Source organism: Carassius auratus, unplaced genomic scaffold, assembly GCF_003368295.1.
Source record: "Carassius auratus strain Wakin unplaced genomic scaffold, ASM336829v1 scaf_tig00016071, whole genome shotgun sequence".
Classification (NCBI taxonomy): Eukaryota; Metazoa; Chordata; class Actinopteri; order Cypriniformes; family Cyprinidae; genus Carassius; species Carassius auratus.
In genome coordinates, this window is record NW_020524644.1 from 25842 (window position 1) to 37160 (window position 11319).

The following is an 11319-nucleotide window of genomic DNA, read 5'->3' on the forward strand; positions in this document are numbered from 1 at the left end:
CACGCTTTCACGCCACACATCAATTTTCTCACGCCCAGAAAAACCACGAAGCAAAGAGGACACGGAGACCAACAGACTAGACAGAGCAGCTTAGTTATTATATAAAAAAAATGGGTAACTTATAGCTAGCTAATTATCAAACGCAGCTACGATTAGCCATCACTAACATTAGCACGTTTATCGAACAGCCTTCGATACATTTCTATGTTATACCCTGTAGCGGGTGGTGGTCTCTTGCCAAGGGCTTGAGCCATCCTTCCTCTCTCTTCCCTGAACTGAAATGAAGTACTGGGCTGTACTTTCCACATGATTGACATCAGGTTCAGGTACGCCCACAAGCCGTGCGAGTTATTAGTGTATTACAGGTTGGCTGGTGGTTATGTTGCCCGCATACCGCCGCCCATGGCCGAAACTGGTATTACGACACTTGTTGGGCCAGGGCTAGTAATGCTAATTAAGGTTGATATCTCTGCAGCACTATAACTTGACATTTTTTTAATGACATCATCGCCCTTATTTCTTCTCATTCATGCGTGTTGGTAATTTTTTGGATATTTTTACCTCAATTTTTGCATATGGCACCTTTACAGACCCTGGGGTCAAACTGACCGAATAGAAAAATGATGCTTAAAAATGTTTTACGGGTCTCCCTATTAAATTAGTAAAACACATTACAGTAACATTACAGTAGACAAGACAGTTAATCTAAAGCAAGAAAAGTAAATTGTGTATTTGCAGATGTTCTCTCAGATTTTAACATTATACCAAAAATAAATACATTTTACTTTTATTTCAGAATTCATTGAAGAAAAAGAGGAAAATGAAGAATCAAGTGAAGTTGAGGAGAAGAATCATGTGAAAACTGGCGGAAAACTTTCCCAGTGCGGTAAGAGTTTCACACAATCATCAAACCTTAAGTATCACGTGAACATCCAAACTGGAGAGAAGCAGCATGCATGTGATCAATGCGGTAAAATGTTTTTATGGGCTTCACTTCTGAAGAAACACTTGAAAGTTCATGCAAAGAAGAAGCCACATTCATGTCATTTGTGTGGTAAGAGTTTTTTGCATCTACAAAGTTTGAAAGTACATCAGAGAATACATACTGGTGAAAAAGAGTACATGTGCTGTGGGTGTGAAAAAACTTTTAGTTCAGAGAGCAGTTTAAAACTGCACGAGAGGGTTCACACTGGAGAAAAACCTTACAAGTGTTCACACTGTGACATGAGATTCGGTGTGTCATCAAGTCTGAAAACACATGAGAGGTTCCACACTGGAGAGAAACCTTACAAGTGTTCACACTGTGACAAGAGATTCAATAATTTATCACGTCTGAAAACACATGAGAGGATTCACACTGGAGAGAAACCTTACAAGTGTTCACACTGTGACAAGAGATTCAGTCAGCCAATAAATCTGAAAACACACGAGAGGATTCACACTGGAGAGAAAGTACATAACCGCAACATACCTGGGAATCGTTTCATTGAGTCATCTGTTATACACAAAAACCAACCACAGTAAGGCCCCATACATGCGGAGACACATTTAGTTGTATATGTAAATATGTTGTATGGTATATGCGTTTTGTCCAAACGGATCCAGCATCCAGGGCAGTGAAAACGCTTTTTTTTTTTTAACCGGGTCCCAGAGTGGATAAATCTGAAAATGACACCTTTGGGGTTTTGTGTTCTGCCAATCTGTATGTTTTGTGAAACAATGATGTCATCACCCCACGTCTCAACCATAGTCAGACACCGTTACGTCATGTAACACCAACAACAATGGAGGACTACATGTACAGTATTGTTCAAAATAATAGCAGTACAATGTGACTAACCAGAATAATCAAGGTTTTTCGTATATTTTTTTATTGCTACGTGGCAAACAAGTTACCAGTAGGTTCAGTAGATTCTCAGAAAACAAATGAGACCCAGCATTCATGATATGCACGCTCTTAAGGCTGTGCAATTGGGCAATTAGTTGAATTAGTTGAAAGGGGTGTGTTCAAAAAAATAGCAGTGTGGCATTCAATCACTGAGGTCATCAATTTTGTGAAGAAACAGGTGTGAATCAGGTGGCCCCTATTTAAGGATGAAGCCAACACTTGTTGAACATGCATTTGAAAGCTGAGGAAAATGGGTCGTTCAAGACATTGTTCAGAAGAACAGCGTACTTTGATTAAAAAGTTGATTAGAGAGGGGAAAACCTATAAAGAGGTGCAAAAAATGATAGGCTGTTCAGCTAAAATGATCTCCAATGCCTTAAAATGGAGAGCAAAACCAGAGAGACGTGGAAGAAAACGGAAGACAACCATCAAAATGGATAGAAGAATAACCAGAATGGCAAAGGCTCAGCCAATGATCACCTCCAGGATGATCAAAGACAGTCTGGAGTTACCTGTAAGTACTGTGACAGTTAGAAGACGTCTGTGTGAAGCTAATCTATTTTCAAGAATCCCCCGCAAAGTCCCTCTGTTAAAAAAAAGGCATGTGCAGAAGAGGTTACAATTTGCCAAAGAACACATCAACTGGCCTAAAGAGAAATGGAGGAACATATAAAGTGAAAAAAATAATAAAGTGAAGTGACATTCAGCCAAGTATGGTGACCCATACTCAGAATTTGTGCTCTGCATTTAACTCATCCGAAATGCACACACACAGAGCAGTGAGCACACACACACACACTGTGAGCACACACCCGGAGCAGTGGGCAGCCATTTATGCTGCGGCGCCCGGGGAGCAGTTGGGGGTTCGATGCCTTGCTCAAGGGCACCTAAGTCGTGGTATTGAAGGTGGAGAGAGAACTGTACATGCACTCCCCCCACCCACAATTCCGTCCGGCCCGAGACTAGAACCCACAACCCTTCGATTGGGAGTCCAACCCTCTAACCATTAGGCCACAACTTCCCCGTGGTGGGGACTGATGAGAGTAAAATTGTTCTTTTTGGGTCCAAGGGCCACAGGCAGTTTGTGAGACGACCCCCAAACTCTGAATTCAAGCCACAGTACACAGTGAAGACAGTGAAGCATGGAGGTGCAAGCATCATGATATGGGCATGTTTCTCCTACTATGGTGTTGGGCCTATTTATCGCATACCAGGGATCATGGATCAGTTTGCATATGTTAAAATACTTGAAGAGGTCATGTTGCCCTATGCTGAAGAGGACATGCCCTTGAAATGGTTGTTTCAACAAGACAATGACCCAAAACACACTAGTAAACGGGCAAAGTCTTGGTTCCAAACCAACAAAATTAATGTTATGGAGTGGCCAGCCCAATCTCCAGACCTTAATCCAATTGAGAACTTGTGGGGTGATATCAAAAATGCTGTTTCTGAAGCAAAACCAAGAAATGTGAATGAATTGTGGAATGTTGTTAAAGAATCATGGAGTGGAATAACAGCTGAGAGGTGCCACAAGTTGGTTGACTCCATGCCACACAGATGTCAAGCAGTTTTAAAAAACTGTGGTCATACAACTAAATATTAGTTTAGTGATTCACAGGATTGCTAAATCCCAGAAAAAAAAAATGTTTGTACAAAATAGTTTTGAGTTTGTACAGTCAAAGGTAGACACTGCTATTTTTTTGAACACACCCCTTTCAACTAATTGCCCAATTGCACAGCCTTAAGAGCGTGCATATCATGAATGCTGGGTCTTGTTTGTTTTCTGACAATCTACTGAACCTACTGGTAACTTGTTTGCCACGTAGCAATAAAAAATATACTAAAAACCTTGATTATTCTGGTTAGTCACATTGTACTGCTATTATTTTGAACAATACTGTATGTGCTCATGCTGCAGAAGCTACTGAGCCTGTAATCTTGACTAAACTTAGTAGTAGAGCAGCACGATATTGGGAAAAAAACTCACATCGTGATAATGCATCGGCGATGTATATTGCGATAAAGAAAAATAAAATCACTATGACTTGAACAGCTCTATTTGGGGGAAAAAATATTGGGGGTGATTTTGTAGGTGAATAAATCATAGATAACAGAGATATTTATAATAGATAAATGATACAAATTAAATAAAAAAAGTGTTTTATATTCTTCAGGTAAGTCAAACTGTTAACTGTTACAGTTAAGTCTAATACGTTACTGCTGCAAATCATTGCTGACAGAATGCAGTGTTTATAATCTATAGATTGTAAAGAGGATGTAGCACACGCACTGTCAAGTCAAGTGCCAGTGGATTACAGACTTGCTCCCACGAGATCTAACGCAACAGAGAGCAGCGCGGGACAAGTGTGTGTGCAGGACATCTATTGCACAAAATAAAAATGAACTCATATAAAATATAAACGATTAACATGTGCAAGTGTATGCAGAGCTTCTATTTAGGCGTCTGTAGCCTGCTATGTCTAGTCTGTCAGTCTCCCTGTCCTCGATTTTTCTGTGCATGAGAATGGATGTGTGGCATGAGAGCGTGTGAAAAGCATCAATTGCGTGTGTCTCACATTTCATTTATTTTATTTACATTTTATTGCATTTGTATTAGTTGTTTGAAGAGTAAAAAAAAATCAGTGGGTCTTAAGTCTTTTCTTTAATGAGCAGGATCTGCTTTCATTCAAATGTTATTAGAGGGCACCGGCAAGTGTCACACCATCATTCTTCGCAGGCAAGATGGTGGCGCCCATAGAGTTCGCAGCGGATTTGTGTATAACAGGGATTGATGCGAGATAATGATCCAAAAGCACACCTTTTGTGACTTTCTTGTTTGTTTAATTTCTTCCTTTAATATAGGCTAAGCAATTTGTCATTGTTGCTGTTTTCATTTAAAATAAATAAAACATTGAACCACAAATGAAGTATTTGTTTTGAAAAGAGAGAAAATACTTCATTTATTTTGGTTACAATATCCATCTTATTCGTTATTTTTAATAAAAGTAAGATCTTTAAATGCCTATGGGACTTTGTACCATTGTACTATTTTATTGCTTATGTCACAATAAAGTCAAGTTATCTTTATTTATATAGCGCTTTAAACAAAATACATTGGCTCAAAGCAACTGAGCAACATTCATTAGGAAAACAATGCGTCATGACAAATGTCAAATGACAGTTAAAGGCAGTTCATCATTGAATTTAGTGATGTCATCTCTGTTCAGTTTTACTTCAGTTTTTCCTCCCCTGCCTTGCCTGCTTTGCCTGTCTCTTGTCTTGTCTACTTTGAGAGACTCTCTCTGCACTCCTTTCCTAAACTGAAACATGGATTTGATAAATTGGTCTCTCAACGCAATTGACACCACCCAGCAAACATTGGTCCGACGGCGACGTCGTGTGGCCGGCCAAAAATAGTCGCGGTAGGACGGCATAAATCGGTAGAAATATGTAACGCAGAAGATTTCCTAAAAATGCATTCAGATATGTTTGTACACGTTTATAGTTATATGGGGTTTCATGTATAATTGTTTCTTTGACTTTTAGATACGTGTAGTTCAATATTTACCCGCGTTGTGAATCGGTTGTGAGAGGACGTCACCTAGTGACGTCATTTACACGTGCGTTACATGTCCATCATGACCCTCTGTGAAATCCTTGTGGAATATGCAAAAGCTGTGCTTACACCTTGATTAATACTGCAATATTTAATTAAAGTGCACCAAGTAGTTTTTAAGAGGTTTTAAAGAGGTTGTGAATAGACGTCCACTGACGTCTTTTACACGTCTCGTTATGGTTTGTGAAAAGATGTCCAAGCAAGACTAGCAGGAAAAAAAAATTATATACAAAGTAAATATATTCACTTTATCTTGTTTAAAAAAATTATAATCACAAAGAGCCCAGTGTGGTTGAGGGATTGCAAAGCAATGCTGCAATTTAGTCATTATTTCAACCTGTTTTATGTATTTGTTGTTATTATTTTTATTGAATCTATGCATATACATGTGAAACAGATATATACCCGGTCACAATTTCGTTCTGAGTTGAATGTAATTACTAAAACGGTGCTGCCAAGATGTAGACACAAAACATACTGATGTATTTCGTGATATTACAAAATCCCGCGATAGGATAGATTATCTCGCGAGATCTCGCTTTCTTCCGGAAGTTTTGTATTATTTGATTAACGTGCTTGAGTTTTACTTGTTTGACACGAAGGAACCGAGAGAAATGATGCCCACGTTGTCAACTGAAATTCACTGAGTATGGCTAAAATTAGCTAACGTTAGAAAGCTAAAAGTTACTTATATTGATGTGATTTTTATTGGTACGCTTTAATTAATTATTCAGGGGACATCACAGCTCTCCTGTCTTATCAGAAATTTCCTGTTCACTTTCTCACAGTTACACTGTGAGTGTTTCTCAAGGGCATCACATTAACTCATAACACCTTTTGTACAATAAAATTAAAATCTAATGCTTGTTGATTACCTTTTTCTAATGTTTCATTCATGATTCATTCATCTTGGTCCAAGGTTTTTTTTTTAGCTGTAGACCATAAAGATATTTTGAAAATAAGTGCATGTCATTTATCTCAAATGTTTTATTTTATTTATTTTAAAAATACATGTATTCTCTTCCCTCAGATGCTGTGAAGAGGTGGAGACTCTGAATGGGATGCAGCAATGACAGAACAACTGAAGCTTGCTCCGGGAAGAGATGGGGGTGGAGGTTACAAGAAATGAGCCAAACAACTGTAGTTTGTTTTTAAGGGATAGTTCATCCAAAAATGAAAATAGTCATTTTCTCACCCTCATGTTACGATCATAATAATTTTTCCTACAGTGGCAGTGAATGGATTGTGAGATCTGCTTGGTTACAAACATTCTTCCAAATATCTGTGTGTTTATGAGACAACTGTGTAAGTCAATGACAAGATTAATAAACAATTAATAAAAAGAAACCATCTTTTAACATTCTAGTAGAAAACATTCTCAGAAATGTAATATTTTAATTAATGTCGGTTCTATACAGTTTAAAAACATTTACCCCACTTTGATTTCATAAATAGCAATGATTTCAAACATATTTTATGATGAGGGTCTTATGTTTTATGATTTTCTTGTCACATGACAACAATGGCTCCTGCAAGGTGTTTATGCCACATGTTCAAATATTAATATGAATAATAATCTTAATATTATATGATTAATGTATTTTAAAATAAATGCATTTAATATTGATTTATATTATATATTAAAAACATTAATAAACACTTCAAATATAACAAAACAATAATAATGGACTTTAAGATTGAGTATTTCAGCACTTTTTATTCAGTGATGCCCCTCATTAAATCATATTTGTGATGAAAAAAAATGGTAGGCCTGTAAACTTATTTCAGAAATCCAAAATGGATACAAAGATAACATTGAAAAACAAATTTTTAAATATATTATCATCTTTAAGATTCTTATTTGTCATTGTCCCAGTAAAGCAAACATGAAAACCATATCGTCAGAACACAGAAAGGGTATACAGGTTTGAAACATGAGGGTGAGTAAATGAAAGAATTTCCCCTTTATATAATAATTCAGTATTTTGTAATTAGTATTTTATTTTGGTTAACAGATGCTAAACTGTTCAAAAACAATAAAATGTGCTAAATCAGAACATGCTTCTTTTTTTGCATATGTCCACAAATAATGTGTTATTGTTTGTGATGTACATGTGATTAAGATGTTTTATAGACGTTCATGTCTGACTGGACCGATCTTGAACTTTTGTCAAGATGTTTTAAACCTCAAGACATAATTGATTGCCTTGCAAGATGTTACACAGTGGGTGTGTGATTAATTTTATATGCAGGCTTTTATATACATACACTTAAACTATGCAGCAACGCATTTAAAAATCCAGAAGACAACGACGTCCAGAAATCGGCGCATTTAGACGTCCAGGGACGTGCAGAAAAGACGTGCAGTTCACGTCTAGAAGACGTCAAAGACGTCGGTTCAACTTTCATTTTGGAACTATTTTTCAACCATAACGGGACGTCTCGGATGGACGTCTTTTCAACGGTCAAAAGACGTCCAAATGTTTGCTGGGCATCTTCTCGACGAGGAGCTTGGGTTCGGGGGAACCTGACTGCCCTGCCGGAACGTTCGCAGCTGGCTACACGATGGACGCGTGGGCGAATTGGCGGGTCGTGCGTCTGCGGCTCTTTCCGTGGAGGACATTGAAGACATCTTAGAGAGCTGCACGGGTCCGATTTTGTAAATCCGCACCCGCCCGTACCCGCAGTGTTTAAAACCGCATCCGATCCGTTTTCCGACAGCAGCACTAATTAAAATCTGCACCCGAAAATCAAATCAGTTAAGCAAAATCACATTAGACACACTTTTTTCGAATTTTATTGCCAGGTCATACAGAAGTTATTTATGGAAAACTCTTTTTTAAAAGGAGTTTTTTATACATTGTATCTTAATTTTGATCAATGTTTTATCTATCAATTGCCCATATTTTAATAAATAAGAAGCAAATATATAGCAGACAATGAAATAACCTTAGTGTAATTGACAGAATTACTAAAAAATATTTCGCTACCTTTAAATTTAAATATTTTATGCATAATATAAATGCATGCATGGTCTATTTCCCTCATATTAAATATAAAACGCATGTGGACTGATATTTTCCAATGTCTGGACTCCTTTATTAATGGAGTAGGCTATATAAAGAGACGTTCAATATACTGGTATTAAATGCATTTTCTGTCGAAATACGTGCTCTTTGCAAAGAACCATGGTCCATCAATCACTGATCACATTAGAATAATGTAGAGCCCTGAAATGTTTGGAGTTTCAAAAGTAAAACTGTAGTAGAAAAAAAAAGGAAGAGACAGAGAATGTCATAATTTGTATGTCACATTTTTATTGGTGTGCATTCATATGCAAACAAATGTTTGATGGATTTTGTTTTTTTTATATATAATGATTTTTATATAATGTTTCTGAAAGGTTTAAAATGTGCATATGTGAAAAAAAAAAGTCATACAAGGACTGTTTTCTTGAGAACGTCATATTTGCGTTGAGAACTGTGGACTTTGACCTCTCAAGTTCAAGAGGGGAGGGGTCGCAGAGGAGAACGAGAGGAAGCTCGTGGGAGGGAAAGGAGTGTTCGCAGCGGAAAAAAAAAACTGGCAGTGAGTCAACGCTCACGGACATTTTGAGTGGCAGGCCAGTGACTAAAGTTGCGTGAGTTGCTTGTGTGACTGTGTCACGCATCAGGTTTGCAGCTGGCAGCACGCAAGAACATTTTGAGGGAGTTTGGAAAGAGGCTGCACACTTCAACTCCGTGTGAGTCAAATTTATGCACGAGCATAGCACGTGAGAGAATCAAAGTTTTTTTTATTCCGTTTATTTGTTTTATTAGAGTGAGAATTCATCCGGAAGAATAATCCCGTGTTTCATTTCTCAAGTTCAGTGATGCAGTTATAATAAATTGGGTAATTTGGTTGAAATCCGGAAGAATATACTCGTGTTTTTTTTATTAGTTCAGTGGAGAAAAAAAAAGTATCACCGTTGTGTGCGTAGTTAGGAGGCAAGTGCGTGCATATTTTCGTTAAGAAACAGAGACCGTCGAGTCAAGATTTGGAGCACTGCATGGACTTTAGCGGATCCATCTCAAGAGTTAATCGACATCCACTCAACGTCGTCACGGGACACGACGGGGTTGCTGTTTATCATCTCGTCAGGACGTGAAGATTAGAGGTTTCTATTCTGAAATTGGAATTTTGTGTTTCCTGGATTCGTGAGTACATTGGTTTGCATCAAAAGAGCTCCAACTAGCGCGCCATCGGTGTACTGAAAATCCCAGCTGGGTAAAATTCAAAGTGTTACCTTATTCATTGTATTTTTGTTTTGTTTTGGGGGAACAGTGATTATTTGAATTTATTGCTGTTGATTTTGTGACTTTGTGAATTTGATCATTCGAGAAGAGAAAAATCACACAAAGACAAAAATAGTTCAGAGGAAAATAAATAAATATATGTTTATTGATCTGGTATAATTTTGTGTGATTTCTGTGGAAAAAAAACACTTGCTATTTAATTTTTCCTGTGAAATATTTGTATTTACATAGTTAAGTGTAAACACATTTTTTTTAGTTCCAAATAGAAAACATAGGTTAAGATCTGAGATCTGGGTTATATTGGTACTGTAACTGTAAGAGAAGTGTGCCTTTACTGGGGTAGCGGATAAAGTAAAGATCCCTTAGCCAGATAGCTATCTTGTGAGCCACGTTTAGAGACGACCCGGCAGGAGGGCTACATTTTTTGGGGGCTCGTCCGGGATATTTCAGATCATTTCAGTTTGTGTTTTCAGAAGCTGTGAACGTGTATGTTCAGTGAAAATTTGGAAGTAATTTATGTGTATACATTGTTTCTTTGAGAATTATATGAAGAGAGCTTTAATGCTAAAACAGTCAGTTCCTGTTTTTTGAGTACATACTGTTGATGATGCAAGTGAACAAAATGGAGGTTAGTGAGATTATTGCTTGGTGCAGAGAGAAGGGTGTTGAGCTGGACAGGGTTATCATTCTGAGCAACGTACCTGCAGAATGTGAAGACAAAAATAGTCTATGATGTGCTGGATGCTGTCCTGGGAATGAGGAAATGCAAAGTGCTTGATCGCCATTCTGATAAGACTCAGCGACAACAGTTTCTTCTGATTGAGACCGCTAGCAAGGTTTCTGAGATGGCTATCCCTGCAGAGCTCGGAGGACCTGAAGTAGGTACCTGGTACACACAGGTTATTCATGTCGCAGCTGAGGCACCTAAACAGAACAGTGAAGATGAATTTCAGACTAAGCTGATGTCTTTTCTTCAAGCGGAAGGAAAGTCGCTATCTGACATTCCAAGTTTAGCTTCCCTGCACCTGTGCTTAACACTAAGCTTGTTGATGCCATAAATTCCCTTGTTCAAACGTGTCATGTGGCATCGTCTGAAGAGAGAGCTGGATATAGGAAGTTGCGTCCCTTCTCGGGTTCATTCCACTCCCATGGAGAGGATGAGTATGAGGTCTGGGTGGAGCAGACCACCACATTCTGGAAGAGTGGCAGTATTCTGATAATGTTAGGAAGCAGAGACTAGTAGAGTGTCTCAGAGGTCCTGCAGCAGACATTGTAAGGTTTGAGAAGACTGGTAACCCATCCGCTACCTTCAATGATTACCTTAGTGCACTAGAGTCAGCGTTTGGCACTACGAGGATGCTGCAGACTTGATGTTAAAATTTCGGAGCACTTACCAGAGCGAGGGAGAGAAGCTCTCAGCCTACATAATGAGGTTGGACAGGATGCTGCACAGTATGTTGAGGAAGAGAGGCATTGAGTTCCCTGCAATGAATCGTCTCCGGATGCAGCAAATAGTTAGA

General features: G+C 38.2%; 1 protein-coding gene across 1 annotated transcript in view; it reads left to right on the forward strand.

Annotated features, from left to right (window-relative positions):
• LOC113075004 (piggyBac transposable element-derived protein 2-like) overlaps nucleotides 1-6693 on the forward strand; it is a 32488-nt gene extending 25795 nt beyond the window's left edge. The window contains exons 3-4 of the transcript XR_003280869.1: nucleotides 797-886; nucleotides 6535-6693. The gene's annotated coding sequence lies outside the window, so the exon portion shown is untranslated. The remainder of the gene's footprint in view (nucleotides 1-796; nucleotides 887-6534) is intronic.
• Nucleotides 6694-11319: the final 4626 nt, after the last annotated feature.